The 18,947-nt window shown below is 39.2% G+C and overlaps 1 pseudogene across 1 annotated transcript; it reads right to left on the bottom strand.

The window, feature by feature from the left end:
* Positions 1–3,201: 3,201 nt before the first annotated feature.
* LOC308501488 (keratin, type I cytoskeletal 19-like) lies at positions 3,202–4,496 on the bottom strand (annotated as a pseudogene). Its single transcript has one exon. The product of its transcript is annotated as a keratin, type I cytoskeletal 19-like (transcript).
* Between the last annotated feature and the right edge of the window lie 14,451 nt (positions 4,497–18,947).

Here is an 18,947-nt window from a genome sequence, read left to right as displayed (position 1 = left end):
AAAATAAAACACCACATAAAGTTTCAGGGAATTCCATTTAGAAAATAACAATGTGGACAGAGCTCTAGATTCACCAGCTCATAAAAAGATTTCATCGTACTGGGTGGCCTGCGGGGTCTCTGCTCCCGCTCCCCACATAAGAATGCAGGATGTGGCTAGGCCAAAAAGGAACACTCACGGAGCCTTAGGTAGGGGAGTCATACCACTATAGTCTCACTGGAGGCTGGATTCACACGATGTGCGACCTGCTGTCTGCTTTTCTGCCAACCGACCGACGACGCTCCTCGATTCCCCTCCACTCCACTTCCCAATGTAGCTGCGGCATTTATATTAGTGGCCAATGGTTCAATGGTTACAGCTGACGGCCAACTAGCCACAGCTGATGGCCATCTACTACCCGAGCCAGCACCTTTCCATGTGAGGCCGAGAGCCTGGAAACTGCTCTCTGGGGCTCTGTCCCCACAGATGGGTCCAGTGGCAATCCATCTTAACGTGGAAGATTCTAAGATCTCCCAGCACAGATATCTCTAATTCAAGATCGGGCATGGACAGGCAAAGAGGGTACAAGTAAGTTGCACCAGCTGGTCATGCACACTCCCATGCCATCCCTTAATATCACATGGGCAGCTGTCCCTCAGCTAGTACCTATGGGCCATATGCAGGATCCCTGATAACCAGCTGATAGAGAAGAAAAAGGCCCAAAACAGTATCGGTCCAAGCCAAAACAGACTGTTTCTGTACTAAAGCTTCCCTGAGAGATGGCCCTGAGAGACAGTGGTGAAGAGAAAAAGCTTTGGGCAGTTTATCTGGTCACCCATTTTCTGCAGAAAGAGAAATGGTAGGAGGGGCATATATGCATGGATTTATAGGCAGTAGTAAATGGTTTCATCATTGGTCAGAAGCCTTGAAAGAGAAAGAGGAAGAACATCTGGGGAAGAGGCCTGTGCGTGAATCTATGGAAGAGGGTCGGGCAGGGTGTGTGAGAAATCTTTGTATCGTATGATAACACCCGCAAGAGATCCTCCATTCTGAAAGAAGCACTGTGCAAGCAAGTAGACAGAATAACTCAGCCAACTGATGTTAGCCAGGCTTTCTCATTGGCTGTCCAAAGGCTGGCACATGAGTGTAGGAACAGAGTGCTTCAGGGCAATAAAAAGTAAGACTGCACGTGAGCGCAACAGCATGGATTTGACTCATCTAGTTAATCCTGTTGCTGAATGTTCCACAGTTCAGTAACTCTAGGCCCCTAACATGGCATCACGTACTGAGGAGACCAATCAGCCACTTGCTAGCAAGTTCATTACACTGAACCTTTCCATCTTGGAAGGGGAAGTGTTTCATCTTGACCTGAACTGACACATGGTCTAATACAGACTGTCAGTTACTGCTGATAGGCCCTCAGCACCACTGTTCAAAGGCTTACCAAGTGTTTCTCCCACCAATATGGGATCCCACATAACATTATTTTGGACCAAGGAACCCACTTTATAGAAAATGAGGTGAGGCCGTGGGCACATGATTATAGGGTTCACTGGTTCTATCACATGTCACACCAACTAGAACCCACAGCCTGATTGAGTGACAGCCATTGGATATACAGTTTATTAGGTGTATATCACGCCTGAGATGGTGCCCTAAAAAAAACGGAGTGCCATCTGGACACAGTACACAAACTAAATCCACAACCATTATGCAGAGGGTGACAAAAAAAAAATGTATCCACATTTTAAGAAAGGAAAAAACTGTATTGTCCTGCCTGTCACATGGTGATGCTAGCATTCATTTGATTAACGCCATCTTTTAAGCTAACACCGTATTACTTAAACATTGCTACTGTAATTCAGTTCAACTTAGAAAGTAATACATAGATAACATCTCTTAAAATGTGTACATTTTTTGGCACCCCTGGTATAGTGCTAGGTCCCCGATAGATAGAAAATATGGGCCCAGGAAACAAGAGTGGGAAGTAAGAGTAGCCTCACTTGCCAGCAGTCTCAGTGAGCCACTTGGGTAATCTGTACTTCCCATCCCTGCAATTATGCTCTGGGGGAAAGGTCCTGGTTCCTAAAGAGGGAGGGAGCTTCTACCAGGAAATGCAGCAACATTTCCATTAAACTCTAAGCTAATCTGCATCCTGCTCTTCAGGGCTCTTGTGCTGAGAGGCCAGCAGGTGAAAGAATGAGTTACCACACCAGCAGGGGTACTTGACCCTGAACATTAGGGAGAGATAGGGCTGCTGCTACATAATGGGACAGGAAGGAATAAGTTTGGCATCAAAATAATCTACCAGAGCATCTCAGGCTATCCCCGTGACAGACAATGCAGCAACCACACTGAGAAGGACATAGTGATGAGAGTCATGACCTCCCAGGGATGACAGTTTGGATCATCCGAAAATGTGAGTAATCTTAGACCAGCACAAGTTAGTCAAGGATAAGAGAATCTAAAATCTACAGCAGAGGATGGACATGATGCATATTAATCATGGTCCTGAGATTAGCTGTAGCAGCAGGGACTTTATTTAATTCTATTAAACTCCCTCTTAATAAGAATCTCCAGGAAAAGAGACTAATGTAAGTCCCGGAGGAACAAGTTGGTCCCGGAGGCTTAGGGGTGGACTTAATGAGAGTGGCCGTCTGCCAATGAAGGTATGACTGAGGCACACATTTCCTTAACTGCTGGCAATGTTGTCGGTGGATTGCTCACATCTGAGTCCCTTAGGTCCAAAGCCCCTCCCAGGAAAACCTTATATCCAATGACTGCTCAATTCAGGGAGTCAAAGTTCCTGCCCCCTCAATCTGGAACATCTCTGAAGGGCTGTCTCAGGATTCCCTGTGGGATCCAGTGAGGATTTGGGTTCAACGGCATCATAGTTCTCTTTCCCTTCTGCCTGATCCTTCTTTTCTCACTCCCTTAATATGTGTTATTTCCTGATTGCATGCTCCAAGAAGCCTATTATCCCATCTCTATTTCCTGAGGAAACCAACTTAAATGATGGATCTTTATTGGCCACTGGTAACTTATTCTTTCAGGTTGCTCTTTTTATCTTGTGGTTTATATTGTCATTTTCTTACAACCTGCTTTACTCTGTATGGGTAACCAACAGGTGTGTTTTTTTCCAGTAAATATTTTTAATATCAGTTAGCATTATATTGTTTGGCTAGTATGTAACTCTTTCCCCCGGCTTTGGGCCATGAAGTTTTATTGGCAGATCAGGGGAAGAACCAGAGGTAAGAGTCCCTCCCCTCTCATACCCCCCACCCCAGGGTCATCCCACTGCTGGATGGCAGGAAGCCCAGGAGGCTGCGGGACTGTGGCAGTCTTGGTGGTGGGCAGGTTGTTGTAGTAGGTTTCCTGGCCCTCGAGCAGGCTGTGGTAGGTGGGAATCTCCTGCTCCAGCTGTGTCTTGATGTCCATGAGCTGCTGGTCCTCCAGGTTCTACCACTCAATGTCAGCACACATGTCACTCAGGTGGGCTTCAATACTGCTGATCAGAGCCTGGATCTGTGTCAGTGGGGCTCCAAAGCGAGCCTCCGTTTCTGCCAGCATGCCTTCCAGGGCAGCTTTCATGCTGGGCTGAGACTGCAGCTCGATCTCCACACCTTGGAGGGTGCGCCTCAAGACGGTGACCTCCGTCTTGCTAATCTTCAGCTGCTTAGTGTGGTCAGCGACCTCCCAGTTCAGCTCCTCCATCTGGCCGGTGAACCAGGCTTCAGCATCCTTCCAGTTCTTCTCAGCCATGACTTCATATTGGCTTCGCATGTCGCTGAGGATCCTGGCTAGATCAATGCCCGAGCGGAATCCACCTCCACGCTGACCTGGCCACCCACCTGGCCCCGTAGAGCACTGACTTCCTACCTCTTCTTCAGGTAGGCCAGTCCTTCCTTCAGGCTTTCAGTCTGTATTTCCAGGCCGGCTCTAGCCAGGGTCAGCTCATCCAGTGTCTTGCACAGGCCTTTGGTGTCAGCCTCCATGCTCATGAGCAAGGCCTGCTCTGTCTTGAATTTGGTTCGGAAGTCAACTGCAGCCAGACGGGCATTGTCAATCTGCAGGACAACCTTGGAGTTCTCAATGGTGGCACCTGTCCTGCAGGTCCTCAATGGTCTTGTAGTAGTGGCCGTAGTCACACACGGCCTGGGTCCTGCTTCAGGTACCAGTCATGGGTCTTTACCTCCAGGTAGCCGTTAGATGCCTCCAGGGCATGCACCTTCTCCAGGTAGAAGGCCAGTTGATCATTGAGGTTCTGCTGGTCACCATCTTGTTGCCCACCAGCACCCGTCAGACCCAGCCAGGGCACCCACATAGCCTCCACCAAAGCCCCCGGAGGAGGAGAAGGACACGAAGTGGGTGGAGGACACCGACACGCCTTGTCTGCCCGAGCCCCCGTGAATGCTGGGCACACAGAAGGCGCCTCTCACCCAGAAGCACACGGTGCCACTGCGCAGGCCCTGGAAAGACGAAGAGGCAGACGACAGGCGAGAGCTGTACGGAGTCATGGTGAAGGAGGACGCTGCCAGAATGGCCAGAGGAGCTGCAGTCGTAGGGAGAAATAGTTTGTGCCTCTCAAAATAGGAATTCCTAAGTATAGTTCTTATTACTTGGTTACTTCCTCCTGAAAATCTGTGCCTGAAATTTGGAAACGATCATCAGGTAGTATTGGTGGTGACCGTGGTGTGGTAGCAGAGGGATTGAGCAACATGGGGATTAATATTAAATAACTGAGATTATGGAGATTAAAAAAAATCAACAAAACCCAAAACATAAACATTATGAACAACAACAAAAGAAACCCAGCCTCTTTCTGTATCAATCTCATTTTTTAACGCAATATTATGTTAAAAAAATACTAATACAAATATTAAAACTCTTATTCGGGTTGTTTCCTACAATGTAGAAATACTGATAAACTCACTGCTACTGAAGAGTGAGCTATAAAATAACATATAAACAAGATACAAAAGAAATACCATTTTTATTGTTATCAATTAACTTTTCCAGTTAATCGAATTCTGGGTTTCGTTTTCATACCTAAATGATTTCTGATCTTTACTAGCTAGGGTAATTCAGAAAGTTAGTTTCGTAGCTCTGTGATTTAAAATTTTAACTTTTCTCACTATCTTCAACACTTTGCCTCAAAACTAACAAAACACCGACAGCTTGCTGAATACGTTGAGATTGCATCTTTTCTACCTTATAGTGTCTTTCCTAGGGAGTTCTGTGTTCAGCATCTCTTTTTCCTTTTCTGATGTTCAGAAGAGGAGAACATCATATATTCTGGAGGCAATGTCATGTTTCCCCCCCCCCCTTTTCTTTGTTCTGTCAGATGATGGTCCTTCAGATAACTTCAGCATTCCACCTCTGTACTGCTTGCTGTCTGAGTGCCTAACTTGCAAGCTTAATGTAATTGTATTCAAACTCATTTTTCTTTTCAATTCCTTATACCCCTCACTACCCTGCCCTTTCATAAAGAGCTAATTCATGTTCTTCCCATTCCATATGTGAAGTTTTTTTTAAACATCTTACATCTATAATGGTTCTCTTCTTAAATAGGCTAAACCTTTCTCTTTTTTTAAAAAAAAATATATTGTTAGTGTTTTTTATTCCATGGATTTCTAAATTGAGATTTTCAGATTTGTGATTTTCAGTTGCAGGAGAAAACCCAGTGTGAAGAATGAAGCAATGGCAGATGGAACAGGGCCAGGCTATGGTAAATGTCTGTGATGTCACTGAAGAGCCTTTCAGTGAGTTGACCTTTGGATCATGGGCATAAGGGCCACCTCTCCATTGTTCCATGTTTTAGTAATGGCAGCTTACTTTATTTATGAAGGCAGGCCATTGGATTGATGTGACTACCTTCTGCTCTGTGCTCATATATTTCCCTACACATAAACTCAATACTTAGAAAATTTTTAAAAAATAGCACAGTGTCCTTGACTATCTGTAAGGAGTACAATTTATTCTAACCAGGATTGACCTTATTTTGTAGAAATCATCTATTTCTCTGTCCCCATTATCTTTATTTGGGGGGATAGTATTAATTAACAGCCATTGATTTTCACCTAATGTAAATTCACCCATTCTTTTAATTACCCTGTAAGTCCCACTCGTTCTGATTTAGCAGGAGCCATTCATTACAGATGCTACTTCTTTCTAATCATCTTTCTTTCTCCTGCCAAATCTTTCTTCTTTCAGAAGAGTCTGCCCTTGACCCACTAGCTTCTTTCCCTTTCTTCACATCTCTTAGTGGCCGCTTTTGGCTGAATGCTTTAGTGACAATGACTACATTGACAATTCTGAAACCTCTCTGTCCACCTTTAACCTCTGTCCCAATATATACCTTCCCTGTCAATCAGAGTTCCCCTCTAGGCATTCAAATGCATGCTCAATCTATTTAAGAATGAAAGAAGCTTTCATTTCGTCCTTCTCCCATTCCATCATTTAGAATCACCTTAGGCATCACTCTTCTAAAGCCTGAATATGCATTTTGATGCATGTCAAGATCAAGATGGATCCTTAAAGGCAGACAGTTCCATGGTCAGAGGCCTTTTGCTGAGAGGCATTCAGGCTCATAGATGTCTAATTGTAGGAGGAAGGCTGGACACAGGAGAAAGGGGGAGGGGAGGAAGGGGACAGGATTGCAGTTTCCTTTTCTCTGCAAGTCCAGAATCTCCCTCTATCAGCTTACTCAGAGGTGATTAAGCTTTGGAGCACAAATTGAGGCCAAACTCACAAAAAAACTAATTCCGAAGCCAGACTGCAGTATGAATTTGAAGGGAAAGATTGGTCTCACAAGATGAGATGAACCAATAATTTCCTCTGGTCAAGAAGAAACTGCTGCTTAAGTGACTTCAATAAGAAAAAAATAAAAACCAGAGCTCTGAAGTTTGCTTGACTGAGAACGTGTCACTTCGTGTACAGATCCTCCCAGGGAGGCACTCACACTCTGCGTTGTAAACTAGAATCAACTTTGAATCCAGGCCTCAAGCCCTATGCTCTTTTCTTGTAGTAAATAATTTCTTCAGATGGTCATTTATGTTGATATTTTACTAATTTTAATTTCAGAGAGTGATATTTCTGTCACATGATCCCTTCCCACCAAATGGAAGGGAACATATAATCACAGGAGGTTTCTTTCATTCTGGCCAAAAAGACATTTCGACAATCCGGATTTCAATGACGAAGAGAGTCATATCTGAAAAGCACCTGCAACAAGTAGTTAACCTCTCTTATCAACAGCTCTTAAAATGAGATTCCTAACACTTAGTTTTTTTGATGACTGTTGGGACCAAGATCATTTCAGTTGTAACTGATACAATCCAGGAGGAGTTAATCCTTTCAAAACATCAGTTGTGAGTTGAAAAGTAATATTAGCTCATATTAAACATCGTTAAATCTAAAACTTTAAAAAAATGCAATCAGTTCCAAATAAAGAAAAATGATTAGTCTGGTTTAGTAAAATGCACAATTTAACAGCAATGTTATTCTTTTAATTCCCACTCTGTACGTGCACCGTTAAGAATTGTTTTTTCTTTATACTGCACACTGCACATGTCTCAAGAGGCATCATTGCATATGCTTAAGAATATGGTCTCTGAGACCTGGCTGTCTGGACTCAAATTCAAACTGCAACTTTCTAGCCGTGTGACTTCAGTTTGTTCCTTAATTTTCCTGTGCCTCAGTTTCATTATCTGTAAAAATGGGGTTTATAATAGTATCAACCTCACCTTGTTGGGAGATTAAATAATATAGGTATTTGGCACTAAGATGATACCTGGTATAGAATAATAACTATATAAGAGCATGTCATTATTTTTATAGAAATGGATGGATGTGAACATTTATGTGCTTTTTAAAAAACAGTCTTTTGGGGGGAAGGTTTTATTTCCTTCCATCCTCTCTCTTTCCTCCTCCACTCACATCCTTGACACTGTTCTCTGTTCCCTTCATACCCTAGGTAACTCATGCTTCAATGTTCATGTATAATAAAAGTTTATCTGTAGTTTTCTCTGTACTCACATAATTCTATAAAGAATGTGTATAAACATGTATGTATGGAAGAGTTGGCAATTGTTTCATTTTTACTGAAGTCATATCATTATATGCAAGCTTTGCAAGCATTATATGCAAGCTACAGTTTGCTTCTTTTTTATTAAAATTACTGGAGGACACTGGTTAATAAAATTATAGAGGTTTCAAGTGTATAATTCTATAATACATCATCTGTACATTGCATTGTGCATTTACCACTTGAAATCAAATCTCCCTCCGTCACCATGTATTTGACACCCATTACCCTTTTCTACCTTCCTCTACCTCCCTTTCCCTCTGGTAACCACTCAGAGCTGGTTACTCAGAGGTGTCTGTGTCTACGAGTTTTTGTTTATTTGTCATTTATTTGTTGCTTTTATTTCTATATCCTACATATGAGTTAAATTATAGGGTTCTTCAGTCTTTCTGACTTATTTCGCTTAGCATGATATTCTCAAGACCAATCCATGTTGTCGCAAATGGCAGTATTTCATCTTTTCTTATGGCAGTGTAGTATTCCATTGTGTATATGTATGAGGCTGACAATTAAGTTCACAAACTTGTTGCAAGGATATTCCTAATCTTTTTCATATTAGAGGGATTGTTCATTATGAATTTGTACCAACTGGACAAACAATTAACCCAGTTTACTATTTGGAAGTGCTGAAAAGGCTGCATGAAAAAGTTAGACGATCTGAACGTTTTGCTGACAATTCATGACTCTTGCATCACGACAATGCACCAGCTCACACAGCACTGTCTGTGAGGGAGCTTTTAACCAGGAAACAAATAACTGTGTTGGAACACCCTCCCTACTCACCTGATCTGGCCCCCAATACTTCTTTCTTTACCTGAAGATAAAGGGAATATTGAAAGGAAGACATTTTGATGACATTCAGGACATCCACAGTATTACGACAGCTCTGATGGCCATTCTAGAAAAAGAGTTCCAAAATTGCTTTGATGGCTGGACTAGGTGCTGGTGTCAGTACATAGATGTCTTCCCAAGGGGAGGACTTCGAAGGTGACCATAGTGATATTCAGCAATGAGGTATGTAGCACTTGTTCTAGGATGAGTTCATGAACTTAATTGTCAGACTTTCGTGTAGCACATCTTCTTTATCCAATCATCTGTGGAAGAACTGATTGTTTCCATATCTTGGTCACACATGTTTATGAATGAATATTTTCAGATTTTTCAGGTGTGTACCCAGACAGCTTGTTTCTTTTATTCAAGAATCCCATCAAGTAATCTGGTATAGCATGAATTCGTTGTTGTACGGTGATGTAGATATGTGATCATTTATTAAATCATTTGTCATCTGATGACATTTGTTATCAGTTTTCTAAACCGTTATAAGCAATGCTGCAATAAACACTCTTTTATATAGACCTCTTATATATGGCCACTTTGATTTCTGTGGCAGAGATTCCCGCATTTGAACCTCTGGTTTAAGAGTGTATGTATTTTCATTTCAATTGCTGTCAGATGCTGTGAGATTGTTTTCCGTGGCTGCATCACTACACATTTCCACTAGTAATGCAAGAAAACATCCCTTTCCTGAGATCCCCAGTAGCAATAAGGGCTACTCTTTCTGTTTAGAGTTTTATTAACAGGAAAGCAGGGGGGTTAAAGGGGGTTAGAGGACTTCACAGGGTGAAACTTTCCATGCTGGACATAGGGAAGTAAAGCAGAAATGAAATGAGGGAAGGGAAATAAGCTAGAAGCTAGCAGAGCTTAGTGAAACTGAGAATGTGGTGTTGTTTCCTAGGAGTGGGCTGAAAAATGGAAACAAAATTCAAACAGAAATACGGCAGTTTTACTTAAGTGCATTCATTCCTTTGTTTATGCATTTATTTTATTTACTTTTTTAAGCTTAACTCTTTTGCTCTTTTTGTTTTTAATTAAATTTATTGGCATGACATTTGTTGGTAAAATTATACAGGTTTCAAGTATACAATTCTGTAATATATCATCTAACTATTGCATCATCTAGCTATTGCATATTTATGCATTTAGAACTATCTATTTAGCAGCTACTAAAAGCCAGACAGCAGTGATGCAAAGGGGATACAGCCATGAATAAGATAGACTAGATCTATGTACTCAAGAAACATGTATGTGGAGATTCAATTGTGTATGGGCATCCAAGATCAATGGGATCCCATCTGGGGAGATATTTATTGGACACAGATTCAGAATCTGTAACAATCAGTTGCATACTGCATGCAATGGTGGAATCCCCTTAAAATAAAAAAGTCAGAAGCAGAATAGAACCCAGTTCCACAGAAAATGGGCCTGTTAGGAACAAAGCAGGTAGTAGGGCCCAAGTGGCTAGGGTATGAGACAGGGCTTACTACTAAACATTGGTGTTTATGGGATGGGGCTAGATAAACCTAAGAACTCTAAGAACCCTAAAGATTTGAACTGGGGGGCTCAATTAGATCAGTCTTCACCACATGGCTATTTAATTAGAAATGGGAAAGTTGATGCCTATATAGTTGTGTTCCAATACCTGATACTTGTTTTTGGGGGGTATAACAGAATAGAGCTACTTCCAAATTCCAGGGAATTGTGGGATAAATCATTTTGATGTACTGATTAACTAGATTCTCCTACTTTTCCAGGAAAAGAGTGGAACGACCTGGAGCTAACTGAATACTCATTTCAAAGAGGAGGGGTATGATAATAATGGCAGTTCCACACAGCGCAATGCCAGAAGGCCAGAGAAGGATTGTCATAGTAATTATTTTCAGGTGCTCATTAAAAGTACAGGAAATTGTACTGGGAAAGTCTTTTGGATTTAGCAATTAGAAAGTAATTGGTGAGCTTGGACAACAGTTTTATCAGAATCCTATGGGCAGAAGGCAGCTTTTAGGAGGACTTATGAAGTAATTGAGCTGTGGGAAGGAGGGGGCCCAAAACACAGACGACACTATTTCAAGTTCTTGTAGCTATAGGAAGGAAAGTGTTCAAATAGAAGATAGCAGAGGTGATCTGAGGGAAAAAAAAAAAAAAATTTGTTTCTTAAAAGTAAAATCTAAACCTATCAACAGGTAGATGGAGTAGAGACAATGAATATTGATGAAATTGAATATGTAAAAGGATACGGAACACATCTGAAGGATGCTGACAGACAAAAGGTGTGATGATGGGCCTAGATAGAAGGCTTAGTCTGAATTCTAGGGATACCAAAATTCATGGATGCTTAGATGCCCCATGTAAAATTGAATAGAACAATGCATACAGTTGGCCTCCACATCCAAGGACTCCCAACTTCAGATCAAAAACAGGACAAACATTTATTGGGGAAAAAAATCCATGTATAAGTGGACCTGTGCAGTTCAAACTTGGGCTGGTAAAGGGTCAACGGTAATTGCAAACAAGTCCTGGCCCTTGTGGAATTCATATTCTAGAAAGGAGGCAAATAAAAAATATAAAATGCAGTATCCATAATGAATGCTATTAGGAAAACATTAAGCAAGATAAAAGAATAAAGAAAGACAGAGGCTACTATTTTAGATAAGCAGGCCTCTTTGAGCAGGGGCCTGAATGCTGTGAGAGGACAAGCAAAGACATGTGGGAAGGTGTTCCAGGCAAGGGCTGAGTCAGGGCTAAGACTGTGGGCCAGGAAAGTGGGGAGTGAACTCGGGGTAATGCAATAAGGTTAGTGTGACTTGAGTAAGGTGAGAAAGGAGAGAGCAGCAGTTGGGACAGTTTTTGTTGGTAATAAGATGAGCTTTAGATTCCACCTCCATCCAATGGGAAGACATGGAAGTGTTTTGACCTTGAGAGTGGTGTGATCTGATGTAAATTTGAACAGGACCATTTTGGCTGCTGTGAGAAGAATAGAAGGCCCAGGGTAGGAGTGGAGCCAAAGAGAGAGGTAGGAGAATTAAGACATCCTCGAGGGAGATGGCGGCCCTAGTGGTGAAAGGGTTAAAATGAGATTGAGCTCAACATAACTAGGTATGTTGATTGGGATTTGACTTTTCTGTATGGTCAGATTATTATCTTTGCAATGGGAATGTATGTTTTTTATAATTTAGGTCAAAAAACCCAAACAATATTATAACATTGCTAAACACCAAACTGACTAGCAAAGTCAGGTTGATCGCATATTAATTAATATAGCAGCAGCTGTAACAACCACATACCCATGTAAGCGAAAACAGAAATCTAATGAAATGATAGGCAAAAATATAACTCTCTTCAGAGGACTTAAAGTTGAAAGTTAAGTCAATTCCAATTCTAGGAGCCAGAGGTAGGTCTCAGAGCACTAAGCTATTTTCCAACTCTCCTAAAGTGTTACATTGAAATTATGGCTGTTTCCCAAATTGTTAAATGTGTCTAGGCCCCTGGATTCTTGATTAAATCAACTGCTTAGTATAAAGCTATTTTTACAAAAACAGTTATGGGCTTTGTTTTGTATGCAAATCATTTACTTTGTTTTCATCTTTGGAGTCTTTAAAATGAACATGTGGGTGGTCATTTCTAGTTTCCTGGGGCCTAAGAACATAGTCAGTGTCCCAGTTTTCCATATATTTTGAGATCAGGGAAAGATTTAAAAAGAACATTAAAAAACATTAAATGTTTAATGTTAACTAGCATTAAAAAAAAAAAACCCTAACATTAAAAAAAAGAAAAAAAACTTATGAGTCAACAGAACAATTACAAAGCTCTCTGCTGACCAATCAAAAAAAAAAAAAAAAAAAGGGAAAACAAGTTTCCTTTTTTTTTCTGTCCTGACTTAAACTTTCCATTTGAAGTTAGCTAAGGGATTGATTTTCTCCCTGCTTGTGAGATGAAACCAGGGAGACTTTCTACCCTTGATCAGCCAATTGCTGCTTAAATTACAGCCTGACCTTTGGCTTGCTGGTGGAATAATGTTTCCCTGACATGGCTTTGTCAAATTGTCCTCTCCCTTTTGCAAACCTCAAGATAGGACACAATGTGCCAGTAAACTCTTCCAAAAATTTGCAGAGAATAAACTGGCAACTATTCTAGTAATTTGTGGTTATGAAAGATGTACAGTAGACATTTCAGGGAAGGGAAGCTGCCGGGGGCATCATGTTGTACAGATACTCACTTCTGAAATGGAAATCTCTGTCTTGAGGTGTGTATGGAGGTAGTTCAAATCTTAGTTTGAAGATTTGAACACTGAAATTGGTCATTTAAAGTGGAATAAGTTAGGTGTCTTTCATACTTCCGTTTATAGATTGACACTGTCAGTGTCACTCATCCCAACTATCGAGATAGGCGCCATGATTTTCTTATTTGAATCTGCCTCTGAATAAAAACCCTATTCCTACAGATAAACCTTAAAGTTGAGTGTACCAGCCCACTCATTGCCCTGCCTTTAAGGGAAAACTTTTTATTTTTATGGTTAAGACTTCTTTTTGGGTTTCCCAATTCATTTCATAAAGTCTAAATCCACATTTATTTATTTATATTTTTTGAATTAAAGTTTATTGGGGTGACAATTGTTAGTAAAGTTACATTGATTTCAGGTGTATAATTCTGCAATATATCTCATATTGTGTGCTCACCACCCAGAGTCAGTTCTCTTTCCATCAACATATATTAGACCCCGTTTACCCTCTTCTAGAGCCCCTCTCCCCCCTTACTCTCTGGTAACCTCTAAACTGTTGTCTTTGTGAGTTTTTGTTTCTTCATTTGTTTGTCTTCTTCTTTTGTTGTTTTCACATATCACATATCAGTGAAATCATATGGTTCTGAACTTTTTCTGTCTGACTTATTTTGCTTAGCATTATAATCTCAAGATCCACCCATGTTGTCACAAATGGAACTGTTTCATCTTTTCTTACTGCTGAATAGTATTCCATTGTGTATATATATCACAACTTCTTTATCCAATCATCTATCGAAGGACGTTTTGGTTGTTTCCATGTCTTGGCCACCGTAAACAAAGCTGCAATGAACATTGGAGCACACTTGTCTTTATGAATAAATGTTTTCAGATTTTTTGGTAGATACCCAGGAGAGGGATTGCTGGATGATACAGTAATTCTATTCTTAAATTGTTGAGGAACTTTCTCCACAGCCTCTCCAACACTTGTTGCTATTTGTCTTGTTGATGATAGCCATTCTAACTGGGGTGAGGTGATATCTCATTGTGGTTTTTATTTGCATTTCTCTGATGATTAGTGATGTTGAGCATTTTTTCATATGTCTGTTTGCCATTTTTATGTCCTCATTGGAGAAATGTCTCTTCAGGTCCTCTGCCCATTTTTCAGTTGGGTTGTTTGTTTTTTTGTGGTTGAACTGTATGAGTTCCTTGTATATTTTGGATATTAGCTTCTTATCGGAGGCACTGTTTGCAAAAATCTTCTCCCATTCAGTTGGTTGCCTCTTTATTTTGTCGATGGTTTCTTTTGCTGTGCAGAAGATTTTAAGTTTGATGTAGTCCCATTCATTTATTTTAGCTTTTACTTCCCTTGCCTTTGGAGTCAAATTCATAAAATGCTCTTTGAACCCAAGGTCCATAAGTTTAGTACCTATGTTTTCTTCTATGCAGTTTATTGTTTCAGGTCTTTTATTTAGGTTTTTGATCCATTTTGAATTAATTTTGGTACATGGTGACAGATAGCAGTCCAGTTTCATTCTTTTGCACATGGCTTTCCAGTTCTGCCAGCACAATTTATTGAAAAGGCTGTCTTTTCTCCCTTGTATGTTTTTCACTTCTTTGTCAAAAATTATCTGTCCATATTTATGTGGGTTTATTTCTCCACCAAAAAGCTATTAGAAACAATCAACAAATATAGTAAAGTTGCCGGCAATAAAATCAACGTATAAAAGTCCATTGCATTCCTATATACTAACAATAAAATATCAGAAAGAGAAATGAAAAAAACACCAATTCCTTTTGCAACAAAAAGAATAAAATACCTAGGAATAAACTTAACCAAGGATGTGAAAGACCTATATGCTGAAAACTATAAGACATTTTTAAAAGAAATTGAAGAATACACAAAGAAATAGAAAGACATTCCATGCTCATGGATTGGAATAATCAACATAGTTAAAATGGCTGTATTACCCCAAAGCAATGCAATTCCATCAAAATCCCAATGGCATTGTTTAAAGAAATAGAACAAAAAAAAATCATCAGATTTGTATGGAACCACAAAAGACCCCGAATAGCCAAAGCAATCCTAAGGAAAAATAGCAATACTGGAGGTATCACACTCCCTGACTTTAGCTTGTACTACAGGCAGCAATAATCAAAACAGCATGGTATTGGCAGAAAAACAGACACACAGACCAATGGAATAGAATTGAGAACCCACATTTATTTTTAAACAGAAGAAACTAAGCCACCTTCCATGTCCTTGGTGGGCGAGGCTAACACTACACCCTCTTATAAACGGGTATTTTTAATTCTGGGTTTTTTTTGTTTGTTTGTTTGTTTTTAACCAATGTCTTCCTTTCCTCTCCTCTCTTTCTTTTCCTAGACACTATCATGGCAATTAGAATTTACTGAATTTTTTTTGTTTGTTTGTTTTATGTGAAAATGGCTTTATTTGCATTATCGCATTTAAATCTTGCAAAACCTAAGGACAGCTAATGGAGGTAAAATTATCCTCAATTCATGCAGAAACTGAAGAAATGCTGTTGTGGGAGAAAAGTAGAAATTTAAACCCAACCTGTTTCTAATGCTGCTGTTCCATTACTCAACAAATCCATTTAGATTCAGCACATTTTTTTTTTTTTTTCAGTTAATTTTGTTAGGTTATTTTAAGGGATGATCTCCTAACCTCTAATGAGGATTTTTTTGTTTGTTTGTTTGTTTGTTTTTGTCACTTACAAAATAATCACGGGGTTTGATCACTAACACTATCTTCCTCTATGTGTTTCACTTAACATATCAAACTTCTGTTATGTAATTTATGTCACTTTACTTTAAATTTAAACTTGAAATTGCAGTTAACTCTCTGACCCAACAAGCATGAAAAAATAATGAATCTGGCTCTATAAACCACCAAATCGCACCCGTAAATCTTTTTGCCCTCAGATGTAATCTTCCGTGTATTTGATTTAACTGAAAAAATATGAAATTGCTTGGTAATGAGATCTGTATAACAAAGTTGAATCTTTGATTTGACACCTATTACTCAATGAAAGAATTGAACATTGGACAGTGCATGCATAAATACATGCTTATGCATACACGTGTACACACACACACACGGCTTTTTTTTTTTTTTTTTTTTTTCTTCTGAGGGAAAGCAAAGAGCAAAACCCTGTTTAATGGACTGGTGTGGATGTTGTTTCTGCCTCCTTTATAAGGTGATCCTCCTTGAGGAGAAGGGTTAAGACTGTTTTGCATTCTGCATACCTCACCTGTGGGAAAGTGACACACACTCCTAAAGAGGAGTTCAAGAACATCTTTTGGTTTCATTTCTTTTTGTCTCAAAGGGGAATATACCTCATGCTTTTCTTGGTACATGTGTGGTACTTAAAATTATTGAATATATGAATAAATGAATAGAGAATTTCTATAGGGACAGTCTGTTTAATTCATTTTATTATTGGCAGTTTTTTCATAGTGCAACCCAGAACTTCCAGTTAGCACACAAATGAATAATTGTTGAATTTTATATTTAATTAAAAAAAACCCTCTGAATGATTCTGTAAGCTCAGTATTTATAGTCAGATAAATACAAATGTTATCAGAGACATACAATAATATTCACTGTCTAAATAGGAGTGAATGAAGTATGTCAGGACTTTAGACATTTTAAAGTATATGTCCCACATAACTGTCATATTTAGTTAAACTTTAGTTTAATTCTAAATATTCACTGTAAAAAACTCTTTCTGGGTTATACCTTAATAGAAATAGTCACAAAGAATTGGTCACCCATTTGTGATGTAACATCTTAGGCAACCAGAAAGGTTCCGAACTCATTGAATTGATTATGCAATAGTTAACCCCATTTAAAATGATGTGCTGTTCTACAACACTTAGTAAGAACAGATTTTTAACTTTATGGCAACCTGGTTTAACATGACTCTTCCATTCTAACTAGTAATATAAGATATCTCTTTATTTTCTGGTAAAATACTTTTTTTTTTCTTTTCTGACAAAACCATTGCTCCATGAATTTCAAGTCATGTTAGTTTCTAGATTCAACCTTCCATATTTAGACTCCCATATAATCTTCCAAGATTGTGGGAAGTCTGCACATTCTTTTTTCCATTAGATAACAGGAGTTATTTTTACATTTTAAATACATAAATAAATGCATCTGTAATCTGGCTTTGGGACTTTTGAAAGAAATCATAATTTTACAAAGAAGATTTCATTTGAGTTGGTATTTGCCTGATATCCTGGACTATAAATCATATTAATGAAATATTATGTGATTTTTTTTTATTCAACAAATATTACAGGGAACACTACTATGTCCCCGGTGCTGTTCTAGACACCAGGGGAATACAAAGTGATTGGCACATGGGCCCTGCCTGCCTTCTAGGAGCACAATGTATAAATGTAAAGGAAACATATAGGGCTCTTGTTCCACGTAAGATGGAGTAAGCACATTTTTTCTTATCTTACCTACTGAGTACAACTATTAAACTCGGACCAAATACAGGGAACAGCTATTTAAGAACTGAGAAAAGTAAATAGCAACAGGAAGATTGAGAAGAACACCAGAATTTGAAGCACCACCAAATGTGTGTGTTTATCAATTTTTCTCCCTTTGACATCCCCTGGCCTAAAGGTAAAGCAACAAGACAAGCAGAAGTTAACACTGGTGCAGACAGAGGAGTTCAGGAGAATTTTTAGCTTAAGAAATGGGAAAGAAGGTTTGTTTCATAGAGAATGAACAAATCCACTTCTTGTTTTCCTCTCTCCATTATGTGTACAGAAATGGCAGGAATAGTTACAGAAAACCCGAAGAGTCAAAAATCTGAGAGTGACTCCTTCTCATTGTTGGGGAAAGCTGTGTCTTTCAGAGGGTCACTGGTCCTCTGTATTGTCTCATGCTGTCCTCCATTACCAGAGACATAGGGAGAGATTATGTAATAATTAAGGTGTCAATTCTCTAAGAAGACATAACAAATTCTAAATAGGTACTTACCTAAGAGACATTCAAAATGCATGAAGCAAAAACTGACAAAACGGAAAGGAGAAACAGAAAAATCCACAATTCTAGTTGGATATGTCCATTCCTTTCCCAGTAATAGATAGCGCCAGTAGACACAATATCAGCAAGGACAGAAAATCGAACAATATCATCAATCTTTTGTATATAATTGACATTTAGAGACACTATACAAATATATCAGAATACATATTATTAAAGTGCGTATGGGGGTATACACCAGTACAGACCATAGCGCATATGTTTTCAGAGTCAAATAGAGTTAAAACTAGACAGCAATAACGTCAAGGTAACAGGGAAATCCTCCAAACACATAAGTAAATAATAAACTTCAGAATTATCCAAGAGTGAAAGAAGTCTCAAGGGAAATTATAAAATATTGCAAACTGAATTAAAATGAAAATACTCAAATTCGTGGGATGCTGATAAGCAGTGCTGTAGGGGAACTTTAGATCATTAAATGCTTACACTGCAAAAGAAATTTTGAGTCAACATTCTGAGCTTCCAACGTAAGAAACTAGAGAAAAAAGAGTGAATTAAATACAGAGATTTTTTTTTCATAGTTACAGACAAGCGTGTTCTAAAATTCATAAGGAAAGGTAAACAGTTTTGAAAATGGAAAATATAGTTGATGGAGTCATATAACCCTGCTATGAGGCTATACTTAGTAGTGAAGAAAGCATGGCATTGTTGAAGGGATAGACACAAATCAGAGGTACAGAATGGAGTCCACATTTAAGCCCGCACAAATATGGCTTTAATTTTTGACCAAAGTACAAAAGCAT

Source organism: Rhinolophus hipposideros (genome assembly GCF_964194185.1).
Source record: "Rhinolophus hipposideros genome assembly, chromosome: 8".
Taxonomy (NCBI): Eukaryota; Metazoa; Chordata; class Mammalia; order Chiroptera; family Rhinolophidae; genus Rhinolophus; species Rhinolophus hipposideros.
Note: the sequence above shows the minus strand (reverse complement) of the source record. Positions and strands in the feature narration are given on the sequence as shown.